Raw genomic sequence first — 16,643 nt, 5'->3', positions numbered from 1 at the left:
TGAAATAAAATGCTATACTAAACAAATGCATTGGTGTAATATTACGAAACTCAGATTGTGTCATCAGCACCATCCCCTGAAGGCAACCAAAATATTTCAAGACAGCGCCACCTAGTGGTCAAAAGTTATAACAAAATTTCCAAAAAGGCTAATAACTTTTGAATAAATCTGGCTATTGAAATGCCACGGGTCTTAATAGATTCCTTGGGTCAAGCCGAGAACATAGATACCAAGTTTTCCTTATTTGGCCAAACTTCCTGTCCGCCATCTTGATTTTCAGTCAAAACCTACTTTTTCGAACTCCTCCTAGACCGTTAGTCCGATTTTCACCAAAATCGAATAGTACCATCTCCAGACCGTGCCGACTAAAAGTTATGGATTTCGTGTCGATAGACGAAACCGTTTTCGTATAGCGCAGCAGCAAAGTTGAGGCATGATGCTAATAGCAATAATTAAGGCTTTATATCTGCAATGCCTTGATATATTGACACCAATCTTTGTATGTGTCATTGTCACTTCACTCTGACCACATCACATCAGTTTTGTAACTGCGCCACCTATTGGTCGAAAGTGATAATCCATCAAATCATATTTTTAATTATTGTTTCTATGATTTTTCAGGCATTTTGCCTAAAATCCTCTTTAAATGTCTTTAATTGCTCATTGTTGCAGTTGGTCTGACACTTTCAGACATGTTGGCATGTCTTGTCGTCTTATTCTGCTTGGCCCCGGTAATGGCTGCTTGCAGCTATATTTATTATTATTATTCTTCTTCCGACTGGGCGTCTATGGCAGCCCATAGAACCGATTGCGGGAAAGTTGTTTTGGTTTGACATTCTGATAGAGGACAGTCCCAACATTAAATACACCAATTTTTGTGTTTCTAAGTCATTCCCTCTAGCGCCACCACCTGTCCAAAGTTTCACTTTTATTTTGCTAATAACTTTTGAACCGTAAGGCCAATCAACAAAATTCTTTTTTCCTCTTATTTCTGAGCTCATGCCGATTCGATTGCACCCTATGACGTCATTTTCCGTCATATAAATATGGCCGCCATTTTTAATTTTCTGAAAAAGCTACTTTTTCGAACTCGTCCTAGACGGTTTGTCCGATTTGCACGAAAATTGAACCAGATCATCTTCAGGCAGTGTTGACCAAAAGTTATGGAATTCAAATTGATTCGTCAAACCGTTTTCGATAAACGCACGAATACATTTTACGTAGCGCTAGCAAAAACAGTCGTAAGGCTGTATCTCCGCAAAGGTTTATCGTATTCAGACCAAACTTGGTACATGTACTCACAAGCATGACCTGAGGCTACATGCTGCGTTTCGGCGCAGCGCCACCTACTGGTCCGGAGATATGAAAAATGGCTATTTTTGCTTATAACTTCTGAACAGTTTGTCCAAAAATCATAAAATTGGTCTCGTTAGATTCAGGGCAACATGCCGAGTCGACTGATGTCCAATTTGCCCATATCGGTCATTTTGGCTGTCGGCCATTTTTAATTTTGTGCTAAAATTCTGTATTTTATGACCGCATGAACGGATTGTTACGAAACGTGGTATGGGTCATCAGCACAATGCCCTGAATGAGCCTGAGAAGTTTCGAAACAGCGCCACCTAGTGGTGAATTTTTTTTTTCAAATGCTTATAACTTTGGGTGTGGTCAACTTATTTTCACGAAACTCATCTTTTTAGACTCCTGAATCGTTGCCGAGTCCTACGATACCAAACATGCTAGGTTTCGCCTTACGGTTTGTGTAGCGTTGTGATTTAGCGCTTAAAAAACATTTGGCTATATCTTTGAAACCGCTAGTCCGATCGAGACGAAACCACCGTCAGAAGTTTGGAAACATAGGTCGATAGCTATACGCCAATGCCCAAATGCGAAAATATTGATGTTTAGGGGTACTAATTTCCAATCAAAGTCATGTGTCAGTCATTTTTTTCGTGTTTTTTCATATAAATGTCTATAACTCCGAAGTGAATTGAGATATTTTCACCAAAATTGACACACATATGTATGGGCTCACTCTGAGGACACGTAAAAAAAATTGTGGGACTGAGCCTCTTGGTGGCGCTATAATTGAACAAAATATGAAATTCCCATTGACTTCAATACAGTTTTGTGAAATAAAATGCTATACTAAACAAATGCATTGGTGTAATATTACGAAACTCAGATTGTGTCATCAGCACCATCCCCTGAAGGCAACCAAAATATTTCAAGACAGCGCCACCTAGTGGTCAAAAGTTATAACAAAATTTCCAAAAAGGCTAATAACTTTTGAATAAATCTGGCTATTGAAATGCCACGGGTCTTAATAGATTCCTTGGGTCAAGCCGAGAACATAGATACCAAGTTTTCCTTATTTGGCCAAACTTCCTGTCCGCCATCTTGATTTTCAGTCAAAACCTACTTTTTCGATCTCCTCCTAGACCGTTTGTCCGATTTTCACCAAAATCGAATCGTATCATCTCCAGACCGTGCCGACTAAAAGTTATGGATTTCGTGTCGATAGACGAAACCGTTTTCGTATAGCGCAGCAGCAAAGTTGAGGCATGATGCTAATAGCAATAATTAAGGCTTTATCTCTGCAATGCCTTGATATATTGACACCAATCTTTGTATGTGTCATTGTCACTTCACTCTGACCACATCACATCAGTTTTGTAACTGCGCCACCTATTGGTCGAAAGTGATAATCCATCAAATCATATTTTTAATTATTGTTTCTATGATTTTTCAGGCATTTTGCCTAAAATCCTCTTTAAATGTCTTTAATTGCTCATTGTTGCAGTTGGTCTGACACTTTCAGACATGTTGGCATGTCTTGTCGTCTTATTCTGCTTGGCCCCGGTAATGGCTGCTTGCAGCTATATTTATTATTATTCTTCTTCTTCTTCCGCTCTGGGAGTCTATGGCAGCCCATAGAACCGATTGCGGGAAAGTTGTTTTGGTTTGACATTCTGATAGAGGACAGTCCCAACATTAAGTACACCAATTTTGGTGTGTCTAAGTCATTCCCTCTAGCGCCACCACCTGTCCAAAGTTTCACTTTTACTTTGCTAATAACTTTTGAACCGTAAGGCCAATCAGCAAAATCCTTTTTTCCTCTGATTCCTGAGCTCATGACGATTCGATTGCACCCTATATCGTCATTTTCCGTCATAAAAACATGGCCGCCATTTTGAATTTTCCTAAAAAGGTACTTTTTCGAACTCGTCCTAGACGGTTTGTCCGATTTGCACGAAAATTGAATCGGATCATCTTCAGGCAGTGGTGACAAAAAGTTATTAAAATCTTGTTGATTCGTCAAACCGTTTTCGATAAACGCTCGAACAAATTTTACGTAGCGCTTGCAAAAACAGTCGTAAGGCTGTATCTCCGCAACGGTTTATCGTATTCAGACCAAACTTGGTACATGTACTCACAAGCATGACCTGAGGCTACATGCTGCGTTTCGGCACAGCGCCACCTACAGGTCCGGAGATATGAAAAATGGCAATTTTTGCTTATAACTTCTGAACAGTTTGTCCAAAAATCATAAAATTGGTCTTGATAGATTCAGGGCGTCATGCCGAGTCGACTGATATCCAATTTTGCCATATCGGCCAATTTGTCTGTCGGCCATTTTGAATTTTGTGCTAAAATGCTGTATTTTAACAACGCATGAACGGATTGTTACGAAACTTGGTATGGGTCATCAGCACGATGTCCTGAAGGAGTGTGAGAAGTTTCGAAACAGCGCCACCTAGTGGTGAATTTTTTTTTTCAAATGCTTATAACTTTGGGTGTGATCGACTTATTTTCACGAAACTCATCTCATTGGACTCCTGAATCGTTGCCGAGTCCAACGATACCAAACATGTTAGGTTTCGCCTAACGGTTTGTGTAGCATTGTGATTTAGCGCTTAAAAAAACATTAGGCTATATCTTCGAAACCGTTTGTCCGATTGAGACGAAACCACCGTCAGAAGTTTGGAAACATAGGTCGATAGCTATACACCAATGCCCAAATGCGAAAATATTGATGTTTAGGGGTAGTAATATTCAATCAAAGTCATGTGTCAGTCATTTTTTACGTGTTTTTTCATATAAATGTCTATAACTCCGAAGCAAATTGAGATTTTTGCACCAAAATCGACACATATATGTATGGGCTCACTCTGATGACACATAAAAAAAATGGTGGGACTGAGCCTCTTGGTGGCGCTATAATAGAACAAAACATGAAATTCCCATTGATTTCAATAGAGTTTTGTGAAATAAAATGCTATACTAAACAAATGCATTGGTGTAATATTACGAAACTCAGAATGTGCCTTCAGCACCATCCCCTGAAGGTACTCAAAATATTTCGAGACAGCGCCACCTAGTGGTCAAAAGTTGTAACAAAATTTCCAAAAAGGCTAATAACTTTTGAATAAATCTGGCTATTGAAATGCTTAATAGATTCCTTGGGTCAAGCCGAGAACATAGATACCAAGTTTTCCTTATTTGGCCAAACTTCCTGTCCGCCATCTTGATTTTCAGTCAAAACCTACTTTTTCAAACTCCTCCTAGACCGTTTGTCCGATTTTCACCAAAATCGAATCGTATCATCTCCAGACCGTGCCGACTAAAAGTTATGGATTTCTTGTCGATAGACGAAACCATTTTCGTATAGCGCAGCAGCAAAGTTGAGGCATGATGCCAATAGCACTATTCAGGCTTTATCTCTGCAATGCCTTGACATATTGACACCAAACTTTGTATGTGACATTGTCACTTCACTCTGACCACATCAGTTTTGTAACTGTGCCACCTACTTGTCGAAAGTGATAATCAATTAAATTATATTTTTAATTACTGTTTCTATGATTTTTCAGCCATTTCGTCTAAAATCCTCTTTAAATGTCTGTAATTGCTCATTGTTGCAGTTGATCTGACACCTTCAGCCATGTCTTGTCGTCTTATTCTGCTTGGCCCCGGTAATGGCTGCTTGCAGCTATATTTATTATTAGGGGCCAAGCACCGAAGGTGCGGAGGCACCTATTGTATCCGTTCGCGTTCTTATTAGGGGCCAAGCACCGAAGGTGCGGAGGCACCTATTGTATCTGTTCCCGTTCTTATTATTCTTCTTCTTCCGCCATGGGAGTCTATGGCAGCCCATAGAACCGATTGCGGGAAAGTTGTTTTGGTTTGACATTCTGATAGAGGACAGTCCCAACATTAAGTACACCAATTTTTGTGTTTCTAAGTCATTCCCTCTAGCGCCACCACCTGTCCAAAGTTTCACTTTTACTTTGCTAATAACTTTTGAACCGTAAGGCCAATCAGCAAAATCCTTTTTTCCTCTGATTCCTGAGCTCATGACGATTCGATTGCACCCTATATCGTCATTTTCCGTCATAAAAACATGGCCGCCATTTTGAATTTTCCTAAAAAGGTACTTTTTCGAACTCGTCCTAGACGGTTTGTCCGATTTGCACGAAAATTGAATCGGATCATCTTCAGGCAGGGGTGACAAAAAGTTATTAAAATCTTGTTGATTCGTCAAACCGTTTTCGATAAACGCTCGAACAAATTTTACGTAGCGCTTGCAAAAACAGTCGTAAGGCCGTATCTCCGCAACGGTTTATCGTATTCAGACCAAACTTGGTACATGTACTCACAAGCATGACCTGAGGCTACATGCTGCGTTTCGGCACAGCGCCACCTACAGGTCCGGAGATATGAAAAATGGCTATTTTTGCTTATAACTTCTGAACAGTTTGTCCAAAAATCATAAAATTGGTCTTGATAGATTCAGGGCGTCATGCCGAGTCGACTGATATCCAATTTTGCCATATCGGCCAATTTGACTGTCGGCCATTTTGAAATTTGTGCTAAAATGCTGTATTTTAACAACGCATGAACTGATTGTTACGAAACTTGGTATGGGTCATCAGCACGATGTCCTGAAGGAGTGTGAGAAGTTTCGAAACAGCGCCACCTAGTGGTGAATTTTTTTTTTCAAATGCTTATAACTTTGGGTGTGATCGACTTATTTTCACGAAACTCATCTTTTTAGACTCCTGAATCGTTGCCGAGTCCTACGATACCAAACATGCTAGGTTTCGCCTTACGGTTTGTGTAGCGTTGTGATTTAGCGCTTAAAAAACATTTGGCTATATCTTTGAAACCGCTAGTCCGATCGAGACGAAACCACCGTCAGAAGTTTGGAAACATAGGTCGATAGCTATACGCCAATGCCCAAATGCGAAAATATTGATGTTTAGGGGTACTAATTTCCAATCAAAGTCATGTGTCAGTCATTTTTTTCGTGTTTTTTCATATAAATGTCTATAACTCCGAAGTGAATTGAGATATTTTCACCAAAATTGAGACACATATGTATGGGCTCACTCTGAGGACACGTAAAAAAAATTGTGGGACTGAGCCTCTTGGTGGCGCTATAATTGAACAAAACATGAAATTCCCATTGACTTCAATACAGTTTTGTGAAATAAAATGCTATACTAAACAAATGCATTGGTGTAATATTACGAAACTCAGATTGTGTCATCAGCACCATCCCCTGAAGGCAACCAAAATATTTCAAGACAGCGCCACCTAGTGGTCAAAAGTTATAACAAAATTTCCAAAAAGGCTAATAACTTTTGAATAAATCTGGCTATTGAAATGCCACGGGTCTTAATAGATTCCTTGGGTCAAGCCGAGAACATAGATACCAAGTTTTCCTTATTTGGCCAAACTTCCTGTCCGCCATCTTGATTTTCAGTCAAAACCTACTTTTTCGATCTCCTCCTAGACCGTTTGTCCGATTTTCACCAAAATCGAATCGTATCATCTCCAGACCGTGCCGACTAAAAGTTATGGATTTCGTGTCGATAGACGAAACCGTTTTCGTATAGCGCAGCAGCAAAGTTGAGGCATGATGCTAATAGCAATAATTAAGGCTTTATCTCTGCAATGCCTTGATATATTGACACCAATCTTTGTATGTGTCATTGTCACTTCACTCTGACCACATCACATCAGTTTTGTAACTGCGCCACCTATTGGTCGAAAGTGATAATCCATCAAATCATATTTTTAATTATTGTTTCTATGATTTTTCAGGCATTTTGCCTAAAATCCTCTTTAAATGTCTTTAATTGCTCATTGTTGCAGTTGGTCTGACACTTTCAGACATGTTGGCATGTCTTGTCGTCTTATTCTGCTTGGCCCCGGTAATGGCTGCTTGCAGCTATATTTATTATTATTCTTCTTCTTCTTCCGCTCTGGGAGTCTATGGCAGCCCATAGAACCGATTGCGGGAAAGTTGTTTTGGTTTGACATTCTGATAGAGGACAGTCCCAACATTAAGTACACCAATTTTGGTGTGTCTAAGTCATTCCCTCTAGCGCCACCACCTGTCCAAAGTTTCACTTTTACTTTGCTAATAACTTTTGAACCGTAAGGCCAATCAGCAAAATCCTTTTTTCCTCTGATTCCTGAGCTCATGACGATTCGATTGCACCCTATATCGTCATTTTCCGTCATAAAAACATGGCCGCCATTTTGAATTTTCCTAAAAAGGTACTTTTTCGAACTCGTCCTAGACGGTTTGTCCGATTTGCACGAAAATTGAATCGGATCATCTTCAGGCAGTGGTGACAAAAAGTTATTAAAATCTTGTTGATTCGTCAAACCGTTTTCGATAAACGCTCGAACAAATTTTACGTAGCGCTTGCAAAAACAGTCGTAAGGCTGTATCTCCGCAACGGTTTATCGTATTCAGACCAAACTTGGTACATGTACTCACAAGCATGACCTGAGGCTACATGCTGCGTTTCGGCACAGCGCCACCTACAGGTCCGGAGATATGAAAAATGGCAATTTTTGCTTATAACTTCTGAACAGTTTGTCCAAAAATCATAAAATTGGTCTTGATAGATTCAGGGCGTCATGCCGAGTCGACTGATATCCAATTTTGCCATATCGGCCAATTTGTCTGTCGGCCATTTTGAATTTTGTGCTAAAATGCTGTATTTTAACAACGCATGAACGGATTGTTACGAAACTTGGTATGGGTCATCAGCACGATGTCCTGAAGGAGTGTGAGAAGTTTCGAAACAGCGCCACCTAGTGGTGAATTTTTTTTTTCAAATGCTTATAACTTTGGGTGTGATCGACTTATTTTCACGAAACTCATCTCATTGGACTCCTGAATCGTTGCCGAGTCCAACGATACCAAACATGTTAGGTTTCGCCTAACGGTTTGTGTAGCATTGTGATTTAGCGCTTAAAAAAACATTAGGCTATATCTTCGAAACCGTTTGTCCGATTGAGACGAAACCACCGTCAGAAGTTTGGAAACATAGGTCGATAGCTATACACCAATGCCCAAATGCGAAAATATTGATGTTTAGGGGTAGTAATATTCAATCAAAGTCATGTGTCAGTCATTTTTTACGTGTTTTTTCATATAAATGTCTATAACTCCGAAGCAAATTGAGATTTTTGCACCAAAATCGACACATATATGTATGGGCTCACTCTGATGACACATAAAAAAAATGGTGGGACTGAGCCTCTTGGTGGCGCTATAATAGAACAAAACATGAAATTCCCATTGATTTCAATAGAGTTTTGTGAAATAAAATGCTATACTAAACAAATGCATTGGTGTAATATTACGAAACTCAGAATGTGCCTTCAGCACCATCCCCTGAAGGTACTCAAAATATTTCGAGACAGCGCCACCTAGTGGTCAAAAGTTGTAACAAAATTTCCAAAAAGGCTAATAACTTTTGAATAAATCTGGCTATTGAAATGCTTAATAGATTCCTTGGGTCAAGCCGAGAACATAGATACCAAGTTTTCCTTATTTGGCCAAACTTCCTGTCCGCCATCTTGATTTTCAGTCAAAACCTACTTTTTCAAACTCCTCCTAGACCGTTTGTCCGATTTTCACCAAAATCGAATCGTATCATCTCCAGACCGTGCCGACTAAAAGTTATGGATTTCTTGTCGATAGACGAAACCATTTTCGTATAGCGCAGCAGCAAAGTTGAGGCATGATGCCAATAGCACTATTCAGGCTTTATCTCTGCAATGCCTTGACATATTGACACCAAACTTTGTATGTGACATTGTCACTTCACTCTGACCACATCAGTTTTGTAACTGTGCCACCTACTTGTCGAAAGTGATAATCAATTAAATTATATTTTTAATTACTGTTTCTATGATTTTTCAGCCATTTCGTCTAAAATCCTCTTTAAATGTCTGTAATTGCTCATTGTTGCAGTTGATCTGACACCTTCAGCCATGTCTTGTCGTCTTATTCTGCTTGGCCCCGGTAATGGCTGCTTGCAGCTATATTTATTATTAGGGGCCAAGCACCGAAGGTGCGGAGGCACCTATTGTATCCGTTCGCGTTCTTATTAGGGGCCAAGCACCGAAGGTGCGGAGGCACCTATTGTATCTGTTCCCGTTCTTATTATTCTTCTTCTTCCGCCATGGGAGTCTATGGCAGCCCATAGAACCGATTGCGGGAAAGTTGTTTTGGTTTGACATTCTGATAGAGGACAGTCCCAACATTAAGTACACCAATTTTTGTGTTTCTAAGTCATTCCCTCTAGCGCCACCACCTGTCCAAAGTTTCACTTTTACTTTGCTAATAACTTTTGAACCGTAAGGCCAATCAGCAAAATCCTTTTTTCCTCTGATTCCTGAGCTCATGACGATTCGATTGCACCCTATATCGTCATTTTCCGTCATAAAAACATGGCCGCCATTTTGAATTTTCCTAAAAAGGTACTTTTTCGAACTCGTCCTAGACGGTTTGTCCGATTTGCACGAAAATTGAATCGGATCATCTTCAGGCAGGGGTGACAAAAAGTTATTAAAATCTTGTTGATTCGTCAAACCGTTTTCGATAAACGCTCGAACAAATTTTACGTAGCGCTTGCAAAAACAGTCGTAAGGCCGTATCTCCGCAACGGTTTATCGTATTCAGACCAAACTTGGTACATGTACTCACAAGCATGACCTGAGGCTACATGCTGCGTTTCGGCACAGCGCCACCTACAGGTCCGGAGATATGAAAAATGGCTATTTTTGCTTATAACTTCTGAACAGTTTGTCCAAAAATCATAAAATTGGTCTTGATAGATTCAGGGCGTCATGCCGAGTCGACTGATATCCAATTTTGCCATATCGGCCAATTTGACTGTCGGCCATTTTGAAATTTGTGCTAAAATGCTGTATTTTAACAACGCATGAACTGATTGTTACGAAACTTGGTATGGGTCATCAGCACGATGTCCTGAAGGAGTGTGAGAAGTTTCGAAACAGCGCCACCTAGTGGTGAATTTTTTTTTTCAAATGCTTATAACTTTGGGTGTGATCGACTTATTTTCACGAAACTCATCTTTTTAGACTCCTGAATCGTTGCCGAGTCCTACGATACCAAACATGCTAGGTTTCGCCTTACGGTTTGTGTAGCGTTGTGATTTAGCGCTTAAAAAACATTTGGCTATATCTTTGAAACCGCTAGTCCGATCGAGACGAAACCACCGTCAGAAGTTTGGAAACATAGGTCGATAGCTATACGCCAATGCCCAAATGCGAAAATATTGATGTTTAGGGGTACTAATTTCCAATCAAAGTCATGTGTCAGTCATTTTTTTCGTGTTTTTTCATATAAATGTCTATAACTCCGAAGTGAATTGAGATATTTTCACCAAAATTGAGACACATATGTATGGGCTCACTCTGAGGACACGTAAAAAAAATTGTGGGACTGAGCCTCTTGGTGGCGCTATAATTGAACAAAACATGAAATTCCCATTGACTTCAATACAGTTTTGTGAAATAAAATGCTATACTAAACAAATGCATTGGTGTAATATTACGAAACTCAGATTGTGTCATCAGCACCATCCCCTGAAGGCAACCAAAATATTTCAAGACAGCGCCACCTAGTGGTCAAAAGTTATAACAAAATTTCCAAAAAGGCTAATAACTTTTGAATAAATCTGGCTATTGAAATGCCACGGGTCTTAATAGATTCCTTGGGTCAAGCCGAGAACATAGATACCAAGTTTTCCTTATTTGGCCAAACTTCCTGTCCGCCATCTTGATTTTCAGTCAAAACCTACTTTTTCGAACTCCTCCTAGACCGTTAGTCCGATTTTCACCAAAATCGAATAGTACCATCTCCAGACCGTGCCGACTAAAAGTTATGGATTTCGTGTCGATAGACGAAACCGTTTTCGTATAGCGCAGCAGCAAAGTTGAGGCATGATGCTAATAGCAATAATTAAGGCTTTATATCTGCAATGCCTTGATATATTGACACCAATCTTTGTATGTGTCATTGTCACTTCACTCTGACCACATCACATCAGTTTTGTAACTGCGCCACCTATTGGTCGAAAGTGATAATCCATCAAATCATATTTTTAATTATTGTTTCTATGATTTTTCAGGCATTTTGCCTAAAATCCTCTTTAAATGTCTTTAATTGCTCATTGTTGCAGTTGGTCTGACACTTTCAGACATGTTGGCATGTCTTGTCGTCTTATTCTGCTTGGCCCCGGTAATGGCTGCTTGTTATTATTAGGGGCCAAGCACCGAAGGTGCGGAGGCACCTATTGTATCTGTTCCCGTTCTTATTATTCTTCTTCTTCCGCCATGGGAGTCTATGGCAGCCCATAGAACCGATTGCGGGAAAGTTGTTTTGGTTTGACATTCTGATAGAGGACAGTCCCAACATTAAGTACACCAATTTTTGTGTTTCTAAGTCATTCCCTCTAGCGCCACCACCTGTCCAAAGTTTCACTTTTACTTTGCTAATAACTTTTGAACCGTAAGGCCAATCAGCAAAATCCTTTTTTCCTCTGATTCCTGAGCTCATGACGATTCGATTGCACCCTATATCGTCATTTTCCGTCATAAAAACATGGCCGCCATTTTGAATTTTCCTAAAAAGGTACTTTTTCGAACTCGTCCTAGACGGTTTGTCCGATTTGCACGAAAATTGAATCGGATCATCTTCAGGCAGGGGTGACAAAAAGTTATTAAAATCTTGTTGATTCGTCAAACCGTTTTCGATAAACGCTCGAACAAATTTTACGTAGCGCTTGCAAAAACAGTCGTAAGGCCGTATCTCCGCAACGGTTTATCGTATTCAGACCAAACTTGGTACATGTACTCACAAGCATGACCTGAGGCTACATGCTGCGTTTCGGCACAGCGCCACCTACAGGTCCGGAGATATGAAAAATGGCTATTTTTGCTTATAACTTCTGAACAGTTTGTCCAAAAATCATAAAATTGGTCTTGATAGATTCAGGGCGTCATGCCGAGTCGACTGATATCCAATTTTGCCATATCGGCCAATTTGACTGTCGGCCATTTTGAAATTTGTGCTAAAATGCTGTATTTTAACAACGCATGAACTGATTGTTACGAAACTTGGTATGGGTCATCAGCACGATGTCCTGAAGGAGTGTGAGAAGTTTCGAAACAGCGCCACCTAGTGGTGAATTTTTTTTTTCAAATGCTTATAACTTTGGGTGTGATCGACTTATTTTCACGAAACTCATCTTTTTAGACTCCTGAATCGTTGCCGAGTCCTACGATACCAAACATGCTAGGTTTCGCCTTACGGTTTGTGTAGCGTTGTGATTTAGCGCTTAAAAAACATTTGGCTATATCTTTGAAACCGCTAGTCCGATCGAGACGAAACCACCGTCAGAAGTTTGGAAACATAGGTCGATAGCTATACGCCAATGCCCAAATGCGAAAATATTGATGTTTAGGGGTACTAATTTCCAATCAAAGTCATGTGTCAGTCATTTTTTTCGTGTTTTTTCATATAAATGTCTATAACTCCGAAGTGAATTGAGATATTTTCACCAAAATTGAGACACATATGTATGGGCTCACTCTGAGGACACGTAAAAAAAATTGTGGGACTGAGCCTCTTGGTGGCGCTATAATTGAACAAAACATGAAATTCCCATTGACTTCAATACAGTTTTGTGAAATAAAATGCTATACTAAACAAATGCATTGGTGTAATATTACGAAACTCAGATTGTGTCATCAGCACCATCCCCTGAAGGCAACCAAAATATTTCAAGACAGCGCCACCTAGTGGTCAAAAGTTATAACAAAATTTCCAAAAAGGCTAATAACTTTTGAATAAATCTGGCTATTGAAATGCCACGGGTCTTAATAGATTCCTTGGGTCAAGCCGAGAACATAGATACCAAGTTTTCCTTATTTGGCCAAACTTCCTGTCCGCCATCTTGATTTTCAGTCAAAACCTACTTTTTCGAACTCCTCCTAGACCGTTAGTCCGATTTTCACCAAAATCGAATAGTACCATCTCCAGACCGTGCCGACTAAAAGTTATGGATTTCGTGTCGATAGACGAAACCGTTTTCGTATAGCGCAGCAGCAAAGTTGAGGCATGATGCTAATAGCAATAATTAAGGCTTTATATCTGCAATGCCTTGATATATTGACACCAATCTTTGTATGTGTCATTGTCACTTCACTCTGACCACATCACATCAGTTTTGTAACTGCGCCACCTATTGGTCGAAAGTGATAATCCATCAAATCATATTTTTAATTATTGTTTCTATGATTTTTCAGGCATTTTGCCTAAAATCCTCTTTAAATGTCTTTAATTGCTCATTGTTGCAGTTGGTCTGACACTTTCAGACATGTTGGCATGTCTTGTCGTCTTATTCTGCTTGGCCCCGGTAATGGCTGCTTGCAGCTATATTTATTATTATTATTCTTCCGACTGGGCGTCTATGGCAGCCCATAGAACCGATTGCGGGAAAGTTGTTTTGGTTTGACATTCTGATAGAGGACAGTCCCAACATTAAATACACCAATTTTTGTGTTTCTAAGTCATTCCCTCTAGCGCCACCACCTGTCCAAAGTTTCACTTTTATTTTGCTAATAACTTTTGAAGCGTAAGGCCAATCAACAAAATTCTTTTTTCCTCTGATTCCTGAGCTCATGCCGATTCGATTGCACCCTATGACGTCATTTTCCGGCTTAAAAATATGGCCGCCATTTTGAATGTGCTGAAAAAGCTACTTTTTCGAACTCGTCCTAGACGGTTTGTCCGATTTGCGCGAAAATTGAACCAGATCATCTTCAGGCAGTGCTGACAAAAAGTTATGGAATTCAAATTGATTCGTCAAACCGTTTTCAATAAGCGCACGAACAAATTTTACGTAGCGCTTGCGAAAACAGTCGTAGGGCTGTATCTCCGCAACGCTTTATCGGATACAGACCAAACTTGGTACATGTCATCACAAGCATGACCTGAGGCAACATGCTGCGTTTCGGCGCAGCGCCACCTACTGGTCCGGAGATATGAAAAATGGCTATTTTTGCTTATAACTTCTGAACAGTTTGTCCAAAAATCATAAAATTGGTCTCGTTAGATTCAGGGCAACATGCCGAGTCGACTGATATCAAATTTTACCATATCGGCCATTTTGACTGTCGGCCATTTTGAATTTTGTGCTAAAATACTGTATTTTAAGAACGCATGAACGGATTGTTACGAAACTTGGTATGGGTCATCAGCACGATGTTCTGAAGGAGCGTGAGAAGTTTCGAAACAGCGCCACCTAGTGGTGATTTTTTTTTTTCAAATGCTTATAACTTTGGGTGTGGTCGACTTATTTTCACCAAACTCATCTCATTAGACTCCTGAATCCTTGCCGAGTCCAACGATACCAAACATGCTAGGTTTCGCCTTATGGTTTGTGTAGCGTTGTGATTTAGCGCTTAAAAAACATTTGGCTATATCTTCGAAACTGTTTGTCCGATCGAGACGAAACCACCGTCAGAAGTTTGGAAACATAGGTCGATAGCTATACGCCAATGCCCAAATGCGAAAATATTGATGTTTAGGGGTAGTAATTTCCAATCAAAGTCATGTGTCAGTCATTTTTTACGTGTTTTTTCATATAAATGTCTATAACTCTGAAGCGAATTGAGATATTTTCACCAAAATCGACACACATATGTATGGGCTCACTCTGAGGACACATAAAAAAAATGGTGGGACTGAGCCTCTTGGTGGCGCTATAATAGAACAAAACATGAAATTCCCATTGACTTCAATACAGTTTTGTGAAATAAAATGCTATACTAAACAAATGCATTAGTGTAATATTACAAAACTCAGAATGTGCCATCAGCACCATCCCCTAAAGGTATTCAAAATATTTCGAAACAGCGCCACCTAGTGGTCAAAACTTATAATACATTTCCAAAAAGGCTAATAACTTTTGAATACATCTGGCTACTGAAATGCCACTGGTCTTAATAGATTCCTTGGGTCAAGCCGAGAACATAGATACCAAGTTTACCTTATTTGGCCAAACTTCCTGTCCGCCATCTTGATTTTCATTCAAAACCTACTTTTTCGAACTCCTCCTAGACCGTTTGTCCGATTTTCACCAAAATCGAATCGTATCATCTCCAGACCGTGCCGACTAAAAGTTATGGATTTCGTGTGGATAGACCAAACCGTTTTCGTATAGCGCAGCAGCAAAGTTGAGGCATGATGCTAATAGCACTATTCAGGCTTTATCTCTGCAATGCCTTGACATATTGACACCAAACTTTGTATGTGTCATTGTCACTTCACTCTGACCACATCACATCAGTTTTGTAACTGCGCCACCTATTGGTCGAAAGTGATAATGCATTAAATCATATTTTTATTGACTGTTTCTATGATTTTTCAGCCATTTTGTCTAAAATCCTCTTTAAATGTCTTTAATTGCTCATTGTTGCAGTTGGTCTGACACTTTCAGACATGTTGGCATGTCTTGTCGTCTGATTGTGCTTGGCCCCGATAATTGCTGCTTGCAGCTATATTTAGGGGCCAAGCACCGAAGGTGCGGAGGCACCTATTGTATCTGTTCCCGTTCTTATTATTCTTCTTCTTCCGCCATGGGAGTCTATGGCAGCCCATAGAACCGATTGCGGGAAAGTTGTTTTGGTTTGACATTCTGATAGAGGACAGTCCCAACATTAAGTACACCAATTTTTGTGTTTCTAAGTCATTCCCTCTAGCGCCACCACCTGTCCAAAGTTTCACTTTTACTTTGCTAATAACTTTTGAACCGTAAGGCCAATCAGCAAAATCCTTTTTTCCTCTGATTCCTGAGCTCATGACGATTCGATTGCACCCTATATCGTCATTTTCCGTCATAAAAACATGGCCGCCATTTTGAATTTTCCTAAAAAGGTACTTTTTCGAACTCGTCCTAGACGGTTTGTCCGATTTGCACGAAAATTGAATCGGATCATCTTCAGGCAGGGGTGACAAAAAGTTATTAAAATCTTGTTGATTCGTCAAACCGTTTTCGATAAACGCTCGAACAAATTTTACGTAGCGCTTGCAAAAACAGTCGTAAGGCCGTATCTCCGCAACGGTTTATCGTATTCAGACCAAACTTGGTACATGTACTCACAAGCATGACCTGAGGCTACATGCTGCGTTTCGGCACAGCGCCACCTACAGGTCCGGAGATATGAAAAATGGCTATTTTTGCTTATAACTTCTGAACAGTTTGTCCAAAAATCATAAAATTGGTCTTGATAGATTCAGG

The sequence above is a fragment of the Rutilus rutilus genome, assembly GCF_951802725.1.
Source record: "Rutilus rutilus genome assembly, chromosome: 3".
NCBI lineage: Eukaryota > Metazoa > Chordata > Actinopteri > Cypriniformes > Leuciscidae > Rutilus > Rutilus rutilus.
The sequence above is the reverse complement of the archived record's forward strand: the minus strand, read 5'-3'. Positions refer to the sequence as shown.